At 38.9% G+C, this 16,171-nt stretch overlaps 1 pseudogene; it reads right to left on the reverse strand.

Annotated features, from left to right (window-relative positions):
• Positions 1-6,122: 6,122 nt before the first annotated feature.
• On the reverse strand, positions 6,123-6,302 carry LOC130016797 (uncharacterized; annotated as a pseudogene).
• Between the last annotated feature and the right edge of the window lie 9,869 nt (positions 6,303-16,171).

Below are 16,171 nucleotides of genomic sequence, written 5' to 3' on the forward strand. Positions count from 1 at the left end.
TATTATTGAAAAAAAAAAAAGAATGTGACTGGACTCAAATAAATCTCAGAAGAGAGCAACACACTGCAAAGGTCCCTCCACACCCCGCACTAGGCTGACTTTATTTGGAGTACGTGGAAGAGGAAGGCTGGAGCGATAGCACAGCGGGTAGGGCATTTGCCTTGCACGTGGCCGACCCAGGTTTGATTCCTCCGTCCCTCTGGGAGAGCTGGGCAAGCTACGGAGAGTATCCCACCCACCCGGCAGAGCCTGGTAAGCTCCCTGTGGCGTGTTCAATATGCCAAAAATAGTAACAGCAAGCCTCACAATGGAGATATTACTGGTGCCCGCCTGAGCAAATGGATGAACAAGGGGAGGACAGTACTACGACAGCGCAGTGCTATCTGGAAGGGGAGGTGGGTGAGTCCCTCTGCTGTCCCAACAGAACGCTGGTAGCTGCAAACTCCAGAACCCAACCACTGCCATGGTCATGGCTGACCTTCACAGGCTTGGAAAGAATCTGCTGAAAATTCCAGATATGTGGATTTTATTACTGAAACCTCCAGGCTCACACTGGAGTCAGGAATGGAATGCTCTCCTTCCATCTCCCTGTACTTCTGGGTATCTGGCAGTCACGCCCACGAACTGCCTCTGGGCGCCATATAAGCTCACTAATGGCCATGATCCAGAGACTCACCAAATAAATCACGAAAGAGAACAACATGCTGCAAAGATGCCTCTGGACCCCAAAGTCACTATCCAGTTAAAAATTTAACTCCATCTCCAGCACCCTATTTAAAATTTTAGAATTCCTGGAGTGACATTTCATACTTTATGCTGATATACCCACCACATTTGATGGGGTGTAAAGTAGAAGGCAACCTATCTTGATTATGTATATATATATATGTACACACACGCATATATATATACATACACACACACATACATACATACATACATACATACATATGACTCCAAGGTGAGATATAATTTTCACACACTTTCCTCTAAGGAAATCATTTTGGATCATTTTTAGCTGATTATTCATAAGAAGAAATACAAAATAAATTGTTTAGTATCTGCCTTTGGGGCAGTCTTGGGTGCTGGTGGTAAAATTTGAAATAATGGTGGTGGAAAGGTACAATATTGGTGAAATTGGTGTTGAATATTGAATGTAATAAATTATTGTGAATAACTTTATAAAAATAAAATTTAAAAATGTGACCAGTTTTTGTGTGTTGACTTGTTAGCAGCCCACTTTGCTGTATTTCTTTATTGTTTCTAGGAGCTTTTTTGTGGACTCTTTTGGGTCTTCTATGTACATCATCATGTCATCTGCAATAGTGATAATTTGAGTTTATAGTTTTCAATATGGATCCCTTTGGGCAATCAGCATTTCTCATTTCTTGTGTCTCTTTCCAGAGGTAGCTTCTCTATATTCAGAATTGTATTTCCTGTTATTTTTTTATTAATTTTTTTTAAAATTAAAGAGCCATGATTTTCAACATCACTGATAGCTGCATTTTAGGCACACAGTAATTCAGCACCAATCCGTCCACCAGTGTTCTCAGATTCCCACCCCATCTCAATCCCCACTCCACCCCCACCTGTCAATTTGACAGGCACATTACAAAGTTTCAGCGATTGCTTTTTAGATCTCATGTTTTCAGTTTTGTTAAGTCTGTATTTTGGACTTATAACTGCACCCCTCACTCATATCACTGGTAAGGCACTGATGCCTGTTATCTCATTACTTCTTGTTCTCTTTTTTCCTCCTTGATTTCTTTCCTTCTCTGTCTGTCTCTTCTTTAAACACTGGAGTGGAGGATGATCTGAGCATCCCTATTTAATTGAAATATATTTTTTATTCAGTATTCTATATTCTACAGATAAGTGAGATCATACTGTATTTGTCTTAGTTTTTTTGGTCTACTTCACTCAACATAATGTCTTCCAGTTGCAATCATTTTGCAGCAAATTGCGTGATTTCATCATTCCTTGCAGCTGCATAATATTTTGTTATGTGTATATACCACATCTTCATAATCCATGTCATTGGATGCCTAGTTTGGTTTCGTATCTTACCTATTGTACTGAGTGTAGCAATAAATAATGCTTGTGCATATTCCTGCTATTATTTTTTTTTTGCTTTTTGGTTCACACCCGGCGATGCACAAGGGTTACTCCTGGCTCTGCATGCAGGAGTTACTCCTGGCGGTGCTCAGGGGACCATATGGATGCTGGGAATCGAACCTGGGTTGGCTGCGTGCAAGGCAAATGCCCTACCTGCTGTGCTATCTCTCCAGCCCTTATTCCTGCTATTTTAAACAACAAATTCTAGTACCTCTTTGATACTAATTTGCTCTATTATTTTATGAGTCTCTTTTTCTTTCTGTGACTGACAAATTTTCCATTGTATGGATGATTATTCATAACATATATGGAATTCTTCCCATGTCTGAATTCAGTAAATTATTTTCAATTACCATTTAGCCATTTAGGATGCTTCCAAACTTTTCTATTTATATTGTAGATATGGATATAATTCAGGTTAAATTCCTAGAAGTAGAATAATTAAGTCAAAGGATATATACAAGCTCTGGGAATTTTGATACATATTGCCAGCTTTTCTCCATGGAGGTACTGATAGACATGATCATCAATCATCTATTAGTAACTACTTTACTACATTCTTGCTGCCATAATAGTCAAGTTTTTGTTTGTTTTTGGATCACACTTGGAGTACTCCCAGCTCAGTTCTTTGAAGACTGTGTGGTACAGGGAGTTGAATCAATGCTTCCTGCTGCTATGCTAAGCATACTCTCCAATCTGTTGAGTTATCTCTCTGGTCCAGTAGAAATTGTTTTTGTTTTGGGTCACACTGGGTAATATTCAGGGCTTATTCCTGTGCTCAGGGACACTCCTCGTGGCATTTAGGATACCCTATGCAGTGCCAGGAAACCAAATGAGGTTAGCCACATACAAGGCAAGTGTCTTAGCCCTATACTATCTCTTTGGTACTGATAGTTAAATTATTTTGATATTTATAATTTCAAGTATATCTAAGTATGCCACAGGTAGCTTACCATGCTCTGCCATGCAGGCTGGAATGATAGCACAGTGGGTAGGGCCTTTACCTTGATCGATTCTTCAGTTGTTTGAGGAATCAATTGTTCGATTCCTCCTACTCTCTTTTAGAGCCCGGCAAGCTACTGAGAGTATCCTGCTCGCACGGCAGAATCTGGAAAGCTCCCGTGGCATATTCAATATGCCAAAAACAGTAATAACAAGTCTCACAATGGAGATGTTTCTGGTGCCCACTCGAGCAAATTGATGAACAATGGGATGACAGTGCTACAACAGTGTGACAGTGCTACATTTATATTTATAGGGAAAAATGGTGTTCCATTAAAAAATTTAAACTTCTTTTATTAAAAATGGATTTTAATAACTTTTCATGTTTAAAATTTATTTCTATTTTTTTGGAGGAACTCCACAACCCAGACCCAATTCATTGTTCTTTTGTAGTGAGTAAATTTTTCTTTTTATGGAAAAAGAGGTTTTTATATATATTAGACATGATCACTGTCACTGTCACTGTCTTCTCATTGTTCATCAATTTGCCCGAGCAGGCCCAGTAACATCTCCATTGTGACACTTGTTACTGTGTTTGGCATATCAAATACGTCACGGGTAGCTTGCCAGGCTTTGCGGTGCAAGCGAGATGCTCTTGGTAGCTTGCTGGGCTCTCTGAGAGGGGCAGAGGAATTGAACCTGGGTAGGCCGGGTTGGCCACGTGCAAGACAAATGCCCTATCTGCTGTGCTATCGCTCCAGCCCATAGTAGACACGATGAGTTTTAAAATTAGTAAAATGAATTTAAAGTATATATGTCACTTGGTTGTTTGTTCTTTATTTTTGCCTATGATGACTTTTGCCATGAGCATGCTAAAAATTTTGCATGTTGTTGAATATATCAACCTTTGAAAAATGGCTCCTAATGATTTTCATAGGCAGATATTCTTTGTGCAGTGATTGTTCTAAAATCAATATTTATGGATTCTTCTAACTCACAGAAAGAAGATTCAATTTCTATATTAAAATTTTAAGTCCACGCTTCATTTATCTTGGTATAAATGTGGAGTGTGACTTTAACTTCATTTTTCACAGATGGTTAACCAATTCTTTCAACACCCTATTTTCTGCACTGATTTGAAGTGCAGTTCTTTTCATAAACAAATTTTTAGTTATGCTTGGTTCTATTTATGTACTTTTAATTCTGCCTCATTTATCAACATATTTTTTAAGTACTCTACCATTTCAATTATTAATTATATCTTGGTACTTTCTTGGATGACCCTTTATAACTCTTCTTCCTCAGAAATGCTTCCTTATTTCTAAATATGATCTTTAGGATCAGCTAAATGATCTTGATTATTTTACTAGATTGTATAATTTTGGCCTTTTAATTTGTATCATAAGATAGGGGAAAATGCCATCTAGATATTTCTCAGTTCAAAAATAAGATTGGGGCTGTAGATAGAGTACAGTGGGTAGGGCGTTTGCCTTGCACGTGGCCGACCCAGGTTCGATTCCCAGCATCCCATATGGTCTCCTGAGCACTGCCAGGGGTAATTCCTGAGTACAGAGCCAGGAGTGACCCCTGTGCATCGCTGGGTGTGACTCAAAAAGCAAAAAAGGGAAAAGAGAGGTCAGGGACTGGAGAGATAATATAGCAAGTAACCTTTTGCCTTGCATATGGCAAACTAGGTTAGATCCCAGCACTACGTAGGGTCTTCTGAGCCTTGTCAAGAGTAAACCCTGAGCCCAGAGCCCAGAGCCAATGGTAAGCCTCAAGCACAGTCAGGTGTGACCAGAAAACCATACCAAACCAATAACTGATTTTTAAGAGGCTGAAGAGACAGTACAATGGGTTGGGTGCTTGTCTTGCATGTGATCGTCCTGGATTTCATCCCTGGCATCCAATATGGTTCCCAGCACCTCTAAGAGAGAGCCCTGATTTCAGAGAGTGGTCAGAATATTTTTGCATGTCTTAAAGTGCATTTTAATATTATATTGTTGTGCCCAAATTTCAGATCCCCAGTCATGGAGAGACCCATTTCCACACATGAAATGCAAAAGCAAAGGAATTTTATTACTAGCTCAGGCCATTACTAGCTTAAGTTAAAGTCCAAGTCTCATCCAATACAGTGGAGTCTTGACAAGGACCCCGACTCCAAATGACCAGCAGTTTATATAGGGTTCAGTGTTAAGCAATTTATATACTGTTTTATTTTTAGCATCCTCCCTATTACAACAGTGGTCAGCAATTAGACAATGGTTAGTAACAGTTTCTAAGGAGGGTACGGTGACCCCTCATGACCAGCCAGACCCAAATGCCCAATTTCTTATCTCGGCAAATTGTTCAACTAGGAGTTTACCAGAAACTGCAAGTCCTGCTTTGGGAAAACAGAAACTGAGGCCTAGTTGAGACTTAATGTTGGATGCAGCTTGTCATAGCATCAGTTTTGCCCTCACAATATACAGATTTTTACTTTATTTTTGTGTTTAATTCTAGTTTTTCTTAATTCTATTAAAAATTACTCATTTCTTTTCTTATTTTCTATCAGGGATTAAATAATGTTTAATAGTTCTTCAAACTGATTGAGGGTAATTAATTTATTCAGTATTATTTGAGTTAATTATTTCTACGTATTTACTTAAATTTCAGTCTCCTTATGGTTTGTGAAAAACCTATATTGAATGTGAATTTAGTCAGAAATTTTTTGGGGGTGGTCTGGGGATGTGATTGAACATATTTAACAATTGTCTTTTATGTGTGAGGCATTGCATTCTATCTCTGGCACCAAAAATCAAATGAAAAACAACAGCAACAAAGTATGCTAACTCCTGGGGCTTAGGATGTGGCTCAGCATCAGAGCACTTACCTTGCATATATGAGGCGCTAGGTTTGATTCCTGACACTACAAAAAAAAAAACACACTGATTCACCCCTTCTCCCTTTTCTGTTCCTGACAACCTCTTTGCCTAAAATTAGCTAGTCACCCCCATACTTATTCGATAAACAAATTCTATTTTTGTTGCTGAAAAATTCAGTTTTGTTTTTGTTTTTATTTTTGAGGGAGGTGCACCATTCCTGGAGACACTGCAATATCAGGTTGATGCAAGGAGTAGATGGAGGAAGCTCCTATTCCAACTCCTTGCTCCCAAAAGCTATTTAATATATTGTCCTCGGAGAGAGGACATATCAGATATTAAACTGATAAGGACAGATTACAGCTGATCTTAGTCCAAAGTGATTCAAGTTTTCTTTTTTCTTTCTTTTTTTTTTTTTTTTTTTGAATTTTTGTGTCACAGGCAGCGATGCTCAGAAGTTATTTCTGGCTCTGCACTCAGGAATGTACTCCTGGTGGTGCTCATGATCATATGGGATGTTGGGGATTGAACCCTGGTCAGCTGTGTGCTGTGTGCAAGACAAACACCCTACCTCCTATACTACCACTCTGTCCCCTCAAATTTTCTTATATGGATGATTAATGTGGAAGATTTTTCACTTCGGCAGAACTCATTAATTTGCCATGACTCTCCATCTAGTTGTACTGGTATACTAGAACTTTTTGTTATTTATGCGGATACTAGTATTTTTTGTTAAATCATAAAACTTAAAAATGTTCTTTATTTCATAAATTTTGATTCATTTCTTGTCATCAGTTGTATAATTAAATATCACAAGAGCTTATTCATCATGATTGATTTTTTTTTACTAGAAATCAATTTCTTTGTACTTAATGAATTATATTACTTTTGGTACTTGTTTAAAATTCTTTTGGTTACAATTGTTTCAGAACAATGTATCAGACAGTGTTTCAGAGCAATTGTATCAGAACAATGTCTTACCAATTTCTTTTCTCCTGTTATTTCATATTCCATAAATTTGTATATGAATTTTCTCTCAGTAAATTTCATATGTAAATTTAAAGACAAGATGAAGTTTTATATAGTCCAAATCGGACATCTGCAATTATGTTCCACTCTTCCCCCACATGGGGTTGAATCCACAACCACACCCCACACATGCAAAGCTAGTAATTGCTTTACTACCAAGCTTTATTACTATTCCTGCATTATATTCCATAACATGTGTAAGCTGAAGTTATAGTGACATATTTAAGCTTTAATGTTCTTTTAATAAATATTTCACATTTTGTTGGTGTTTTAGTTTTTTCACTGGCATTTGGATTTAAACTTTTTATCCTTTTATACTTTTAGTATAAAGTATACTTTATACTTAAAAATGTTGTCTATTAAAATTGCAAGATGTGAGTGGGGCATCTTTGGGACTCTGGTAAGACCTGGGGACTCATTCAGTTTGGATTTAGGGTTTTTGGGCACTTTGTATAATCACTTACTGATAGTGTGAGGAGGTTCCCAGTCATACTCATTGCCATCCTTAAGGCTGACCACTTAGGAGTTAATTGTGTGGAGTGAAAAAGATAAGGCAGTTCCAATTAATCATAGTTAAGATGTCCTTGTAAACATTTAATAACATCCACTCATGAAGGCTGGAGCCCTTCCCAGTTATCTGAATGAGGCCTGTTTTAGGAAACTGCTGAGGCCTGGCTTCACCAGCCTCATGAATTTGCTTCTGCCTATGCACCTTTTCAGGTCTATTGCATCACTAATTTCTTCTACTAATTTCTTTTAAACATTCAAAAACCTTTTAAGTTCCACTCCTGCATGCCCCACTGAGAACATACCTGGCACTGCTCAGTGCTCAGGGCTATCCATCCAGCTCAGCCTCTGCATGCAGAATGTGATCCGGCACTTTGAGCCATCTTTTGTATTCTAGATCTTTAAAATTTTAAATTTTCTTTTATCAGTAAATTGCATCATTTCATCTTTTATTGTTTCATTGTGTTCATGAACTATAATTTCCTTATCCAGTCATCTGTTCTTAGATACTGAGATTATTTCCAGATTTTGACTATTGTGAACATGACTGCAATTAACACGGTATTCCATTGGTTGGCAGATCTGTTGGCAGATCTTTGTTCCAATACCATGCTGTTTTAATTATTACCGCTTTGTAGTACAGTTTGAAGTTGGGGAAGGTGATAGTTCCCAACTTTCCCCTGCAAAGAATTGCTTTGGCTATTTGTGGGGGATTGTTGTTCCATATGAATTTCAGGAGTGTTTGATGGATTTCTTTGAAGAATGTCATGGGTATCTGTAGGATAACATTGGTTTGTCCTTTCAGCCTTGTCACAGAGAACTTAGGTTTATTGGGTTACACCCATCACAGTGCTCCCGAGTCACTCTCATTCCTTTGTTTATCTGTAAACTTTTCTCTGTGCTCTCATCCCCAACCAGTTAATCTCCTTTTTCCCTAATCAGATTCTGTTAACTTATAAGATCAGATCCTTCTAAGGACACTGAACTTGTATTGTAAGTTATGTCTTTTGCATAGTTTATTTTAGGGCAATGTCCTTTTTGTGTGGACACAGGAAGACAGTTAATATTTTGCTTTTGTAACTTGGGAGTCAGTTGACTCCGTTAATATTCGCTCCTGGACATCTGCTTTCTTGACTCAGTTGCCCTTAGTTCCTAGCACCCCAAAAGCAGAGTCCTGATTAGGGATTGAATGGACCCAGGGCAAGCTGTGAGCTACCTTGGCATTGAAATGGAGCAGGCCAAGCACCATAATACTTAACTATAAGTCAAGAGATGTAGGATAACATTGGTTTGTCCTTTCAGGTATCCTTATAGGGATCACATTGAATCTGTATAATGCTTTGTGGAATATTGTCATTTTGACAATGTTAATTCTTCCATCCATGAGCAGAGGATGTGTTTCCATTTCCTCTTGTACTTTTTTATGTTTTGAAGTAAGGTTTTGTAGTTTCTTTGTATAGGTCCTTTACCTCCTCAGTTAAGCTGATTCCCACGACTTAAAGGCCCAGGGAATATCAGGGACCCTAGAGCAAAGAAACTGAGATTCCTGCATGAATAGTGCACATGCACACATATATACTCTCTCTCTCTGTTTCTCTCTGTCTCTCACTCTTTCTCTCTCTCTCTCTCTCTCTCTCTCTCTCTCACACACACACTCACACATACACACACAAACATCGGTTGTGCAGTAAGATAAAAATAAGTTTGCATTTTGTTAAAACACTAAAATCTGAAAACATTCATTATAGTAGTTAGCCTGCTCTTATTAAAGCAATTTAATTCTTCTGCTCAAACTGGAAAATTCTTCTTTCGTAGAATTACATGTAATACCCATGGATTATGGTAATACATATGCATAATTCTCTGGCAATCATTCCCATGATGCTAGCTGTGAATTTAAAACTAGCAAGGTACCAACTGAGTCTCCAAGGCCAATTCTTGCTTTTGTTTGACAATACAATGCATCTTTTGATGGTTACATTTCTCAAAACACTAGGAATTGATTTTCCATATTATCCAGTAATTCCACTTCTTGGCATTTATCCCAAGGGCCCAAACCTCTACCTAGAAAAACTCTATTCAAAAAAACTCTCTTAATTCACACTCTTTTGTTCATTGCAGCACTATTCACAATAGCCAAAATCTGGAAACAACCAAGGTGTTCAAAAACAGATGACTTGATGAAGAAACTATGGTACAGGGTCTGGAGTACAGTGGATGGGGCACTTGCCTCACATGCAGCCAAACTGGGTTTGATCTCCAACAACCCATATAGTCTCGGAAGCCCTTCAGGAGTGATCTCTGAGTGCAAAGCCAGGAGTAAACCCTGAGCAGTATCAGGTATGCCCCACCCTCACCTCCAAAAAATACTATGGTATGTATGCACAATGGGATACTTTTTTGCTATTTAAAAAAAATTTGAAATAATGCAATTAGCTGCTACCTGGATAAATCTAGAGAGCACCATTCTGAGTGAAGTTAGTGAAGTCTGAGTGAAGTCATAAGGAGAGGGATAGATACAGAATGAGCATACTCATATGTGGGATATAAAGAAATATAGTCACAAAACAACAAATACCCAAATGTAATAGAAACTAAGAACTTGTCCTTACTAGGACGTCTTTCACTGCAGGAGTTGTGGGGAGAACATAGAAAAGGGAAGGGACATTAGGACAATAGTGGGGGAATGCTATCACTGTTGTCAAGAGTAGTGTTGGAATGTTGTGTGCATGAAAGTCTGCCATTATTAATACTGTAAATCACAGTATCTAACATAATTTCCTTTTTTAAAAAAGGAAAATATATTGTTGGTTGACAGAATGGAGACACAGGCAAAAGAAACAATCTGGAGCTCAAATTATTCAGTTTGGCTCTCATATTCACCATGTAAAACATGTTCTTATCAACAATCTGTTAGATCTGAGAAAAGTCAAGTACCAGGAGCTCTGGAGCTTTGTCCAAGTCAAATATCTGATATCTTTGAAGTTGGTTTTTGCACGCAGCTCTTCTGACCTCAGATGCAGTGGTCTATCTCTCACAGCACCCTAACAAGGGAGAAAAGTCTGTGGTCTTGAATTTCTTTCCCTCTGCATGTTTTACTGCCATCTGAATTCAAACACATGAAAGTAAGAGAAAAGCCAAGCACATGTCATCCTTATTCCCTCTTCTAACAAGACCCTTCAGAAAGAGATGATTCCATTCCCAGCTGGAAATGCTTTTCTGGAGCAAGAATAAAGAGTCCCTTTCATTGGAATTGCCTATGAAGAAAATGTGCCTCCTCCAGCCTTCCATGTATAGAGTCTATGCTGTCTCTGTTAGGTCTTGGGATGCAGTGGGGAAAAGATGGTGGGGGGAGGGGGAAGGGAAGGAGGCCAACATGGGGATATTACCACAACATTCTCTTGAAAGAAAACCCTTAAAAATGCAGTAGACTGCTTTTCAACAGCTTTGGGCGGTGAATATATTCCAAGACTCCTGATAAAATATCTGTCAAAACTGCCTTTCCTAACCCTGATCCAACAGAACATATTTATCCTGTGGTTACATTCTCAGGGAGCCCAGCTACCAAATCTGTGAGTTGCAGGGTTAAAATCAGGTATTCTTAGAAGGTTTATGATGAAGTAAGGAGGAATGCATATTCAGCATCCCACAGAAGAAAAGAAAAATTAGAAGGAAATTGAGTAGAAGGAAAGAAATGCCTGGTTCTACTAAAAGAAAACGCTAGAAGTTGAATAAAGTCATTCTATGGTCCACATTCTCTCCTACTTCAAGAAAAAACAGTGCCAGCGTCTTGGGGTTGGGTCTCACAGACTAGCCAACTAATAAGCATGCTCTACGTCCATGATGTAATGGCACCTCATTGGCCAAAGGACTTGTCAGTCACTCACCAAATCTTTACATGGATGAATTCTATGGAAACACAGGTTTTCCCCAATAAAGGCAGGCTCACCTCAGTTAGCTCTCTCTGAACCTCATTGGGTCTTTTTCTTCTCTTCTATAGCTAGCTCACTTGTGAAATCATATATATCTTGTGAATTTCTTGGGCTTCTGTGCACTTTACGTTCATTAGCATGAAAATCCCTTCAATTAAAAGTCTTTACAAATCAATAACTATTTCCTGATCATTAATTCTTCATACTAGCCTGTGTTGTTTTTATTACTTCCATTTTATCCATGGAAACAGGGCTAGGAGGGAAAAAAAATAGCTAACCAATAACAATGATTCTACAGGTCAGAACTATTGGTCTTAATATACAGACTTTATTTTTGGATCATTTTAAATTCCATTTGGGAAAGGGGGGTCTACAATCAGCTGTTCTTGAAGCTTACTCTTGACCTTGTGCACAGGAATCACTCGTGGCAGTGCTCAGGAGAGCATATCAAGGATCAATCTGGTGTTAGTTATGTATAAGGCAAATGCCTCCCTAGTCCTGTTCTAGCTCTCTGGTCTCAGTATGCAGATTTCAAAGTAGAAAGATAAAAAAAGGGAGCCACTATCCACACATACTTTCTGGGCTGACAATATGTCACTCTCCTCACACACGTCTATTCCTAGTTTGTGCTATAATTGCCACATATGACCAGACCCAAGCAGTGTGGGGGCCAGTATAGTGTGATACAAGCTTATATCTGACTGATGTGGGTTTCAATCCCAAACTCACTTCTGCTAAGTCTAGAGGGGTCATGTCCACAGTGTCAGAAAAGAGTCTGAAATAAAAGACTGGAGTTGTCATTTCCTCCTCTCCTCTCCTCTCCATCAGCCCTTCTGCTGCATTTCCAAACAGCTTCCAAAATGGCTGCCCCATCAGCCCACCACCAGCTCATGCAGCCCAAGCAAAGCTCAGATGAGAGTATCATCTCAGAAAAGAAAATCCTGCCATCATTTTCCCCCAGGTGAATGCAGAACAAGACAGAGAGTGCAGCCCCATGAAGGGGCCTGCCAGTGAGCACACCCTCACCTCCCAGAGCACAGCCCCGGGATGATACTCCCACAACACCTGGCATCAGTTGCTGTTTTGAAAATCATGTCATTTTCTTTAATGTCATCTGGGTGGAATAGGTAAGCTTCGAGAAACTTCCCTGAGTAATATAAATCAGTCATGTGTGGCTACTATTTCCAATTTCCAACGCTGCTTACATTCAAACTATTCCCAGAATTTGGCACATGCATATTTAAGTGCCTCCTGCTTCTAACAATGTGTCTGAATGGTCTGCCTCAGATCTTGATGTCTTGCACAAAGAGAGAGAGACACACAGGAACAAAAACCCTCCCCTATCAGAACACCAGCTTTGCCCCCTGGGCATTGTGGACTGTATTGGACTTCTTTTTTTTTCTTTTTAAGCAGGAGACCTCAAAAGTCCTGTTGTTTCAGTGACCCCAGGACTACTCCCAAGGACAGTTGGCCAACAGACCTCTGTAATTCAATGCTAGAGTTCAAGTATATGGCATTGCTCCAGCTCTGTTGTGCAGGGACCACCAAGACCACTCCAGCAGTGTTCAGGGGGTTCTTTTTGTATTTAGAAAAGCTTTATTAATAATTTACCCAAACTGGAAACAATTAAGATCTCCCTCTAGTAGTTGACAAGATAAATGTATATATTCACATGATGGAATACTTTTCAACCATAAAAATAGATAAGCTATGACAGCAGAAAAGACATGGTGGAAATTTAAAAGTATCTTACAAAGTCAAAGTAACCAGTTTGGAAAAAAACCTAGCATGCATGATTCCCACTATATTATATTCTGGAAAAAGCAAAACTGCAGAGACAGCATAAAAAGGTCCAAAGTTGTGTGAGATTTGAGATAAAGGGGAAAGAGGTGAGTAAATTAAATGCATTATTAACATTTCTGCATACTTGCCATTGCTGTGAATGCATGACATTCTACATTCGTTAGAAATCCACATAACAGACATGAGGAGTGAATCCTCATGGAAACTATAGACATTAGTTAATAGGCGTCAGAATTGTTTGATGAATGCTAACAATTTTACTACACTAATGCCTCAAGCTATACTAGGGAGTTTGCATAATGGGTGGATAAACCCATGCATGCTACATCATCTCCCTGATATTTGGCTGTGTCCTGCGCCTCTCTGAGCACTGAATTAAAGGGTGCTTTTTGAATGCACATTAGTCTGCCATAGAGAGAAGGACAGAAATGTGAGGTCACTCCATGTCATGGCTTACTCCAGGGTGAAGGTTGTGCCTCGTGCACCATGAGAAAACAGTTCTTTTCCCTCCCTAGAAAAATTAGTCTCATCCCCAACACCAGGTTTAAACTTGCTTCATTGGGTTAATTAGGTACTTTTCTCAAAAGGTCTTCCCATCGGCTTTGAGAAGGAGCTTTACTGGGGCAAGGTTGGGTCTGGCTAGCATACGTTAAAGAAAAGAATCTAAGAAGGTATTTTATTACTGTGGTGAGTTCACCAATTTATTACTGATCAGACTCCTATTAAAGCATATAAAATCACTACTGCCATCAGGGCATACAATCATAAAATATTCTTACAAAGATATTTTGCTGGAACCTATACCAGATACTTCTACTGTATTAGTTACCCTACAAACAAAACTCGCAGGTACTTATCTAATAATTGTCTAACAAGTCAAATTAAGAACCAAGCCTAGAGAGCATCTGAAGACTCTATGACTTGGTCACCAAGTCCTTTCTAATATTTATTTTAATTTAGTAAGATAATCTATCGCTTTTCAAATTTCTTCATCTAATTGTGGACCAATAATGAAATCAACCTTCTGAACAGGAAGAGTAATTAGATGGAAGAGAGATTGACTGCCATTCTTCTCAATAGCTTGAGGATGTTCCTCTCCCAGACACTGTCAATGCCCGAGGACTTAGAGTCATTTCCCATGACTAATATAGACATAGACAAGAAAAGACTGAGGAGCCTATATGACTACTTCAAGATCAGAAAAAAAGTAAATAAAAAATCTAGAAATAAACTCAGAAGTCCTCACTTGAGCCAAGACACCTCCCTCTATACCAAACAGAGTTCATTATAAGAATGAAGTTTGCCATCCAATTCTGAAAATAGAAACTGAGTTCCAAGGAGGACCTCTTGTCCTCTGACACAACAGAGGTATCGGACTCATCACTCCATGAAACCACCCTCTTGAAGGGCGTTAATCAAAACTGAGTACAAAACTGTGTACTAAAACTGAGTTCTAAAACTGAGTTCTTTTCCCTAAATTCCTCCTCCATGGCCTCAGGACTCCTGCTGGCATAAGATTAAAATAGACATTGTCTTCTCAGAAGTACTGAAGTTCTCTCCCAAGGGAGGAGTGGTTTGAGTGTGCTTAAGGGTCGATCTTGGGACTTGAAAGTCAAGCAAACTTTGCTGGTGGAACCATAATAAATGAAGCAAAGAAAGGGTTGTTGGCTCTCATTCTTAGCTGTAATTAAGTTGGAACATGACTGTATATTCACAGTGATCCTTGTGAATCTAGAAACCTGTTAATCAGGAAAAGTAGCTGTGCCTATGACAACCTAGTGGATCCTTTGGCCCAAGATGCCAACTTTCCTACCCAATTGGACCCTCTGCCTGAAACCATCCCCGGTGGAGACAGTACCTGACAAACCTAGAAGTCAACAAAGCAGAGAATGCACTAAGTTATTTCTTTGACAACCTGTAGCACTTATTAAAGTTCAGGTCCGACCAAAGCATGTTGCATGCACAACGTCTTAAGCCTCCAAAGTCCTGTTGGATTTTCCCAATTATAGTCTCCATATGAAAAATAATGCACCCTTTCTCACATCTCCATTTCATGGGTATGAGATTGGTCTGGCTGTGACATCTGCCACTCCATCAATTGTTAGGGTTGATTAAACTGATCTGATCTGACCTTCTTCCCTCACCACTCCATATGCATCCCCTCTGAAGCCACAAGCTCTGTGGTAGAAGATGACAACCTTCCCAGAATAGAGGCCAATTGTTCTTCTGTTGAGGGTATACGAATAGCTGCACTCCTCTGCTAAAATCTCCAAACAAGCTCTCATTTCAATATTGTGCCAAAAGTCTTAGATAATATAATAAGAAAAAGAACAGCTTTAAATAATGAATAAAGCTCCTTGTTCACAGATGACATAAATGTTTATGTAGAAAATCTGAAAGTATCAAAAACCAAAAACAAACACCTGGAACTAATAAGAGATTGCAGGAAGTAAGGTATACAAAAGTGAACTTCTTTGATATGCTAATAATAAAGTGGAATTTGAAACTAAGAAGATTTGCAATATCTAAATAGACCTATCACTACCAAGGAAATTGAAACAATAATCAAAAGACTTCCCAAAACAAAAACCAAGATTCAGATGGATTCACTAGAGAATTCCTCCAAACCTTCTAAGAGGATCTATTGCCAGTCCTTTTCAAGCTTTTCCAGAAAATTGAGGAAATAGAAACACTTCCAATTCTATGAGGCACATATCACCCTGATACCAAAAGCAGACAGAGACACCACCAAAAATAAGGAGAAAATTATAGGCAGATATCCCTAATGAACACATATACAAAGATCCTCAACAAAATATTAGCAAATAGAATCCAACAACTCAATCAAAAAGTGGGATTCATCCCGGGGATACAAGGTTGGTTTAGCACTGTAGCACTGTAGCACTGTCCTCCCGTTGTTCATCAATTTGCTCGAGCGGGCACCAGTAACATCTCACAACAAGTTGTGAGACTTGTTGTTAC

This window comes from Sorex fumeus, unplaced genomic scaffold, assembly GCF_029834395.1.
Source record: "Sorex fumeus unplaced genomic scaffold, SorFum_2.1 ptg000007l, whole genome shotgun sequence".
NCBI classification, from domain to species: Eukaryota; Metazoa; Chordata; class Mammalia; order Eulipotyphla; family Soricidae; genus Sorex; species Sorex fumeus.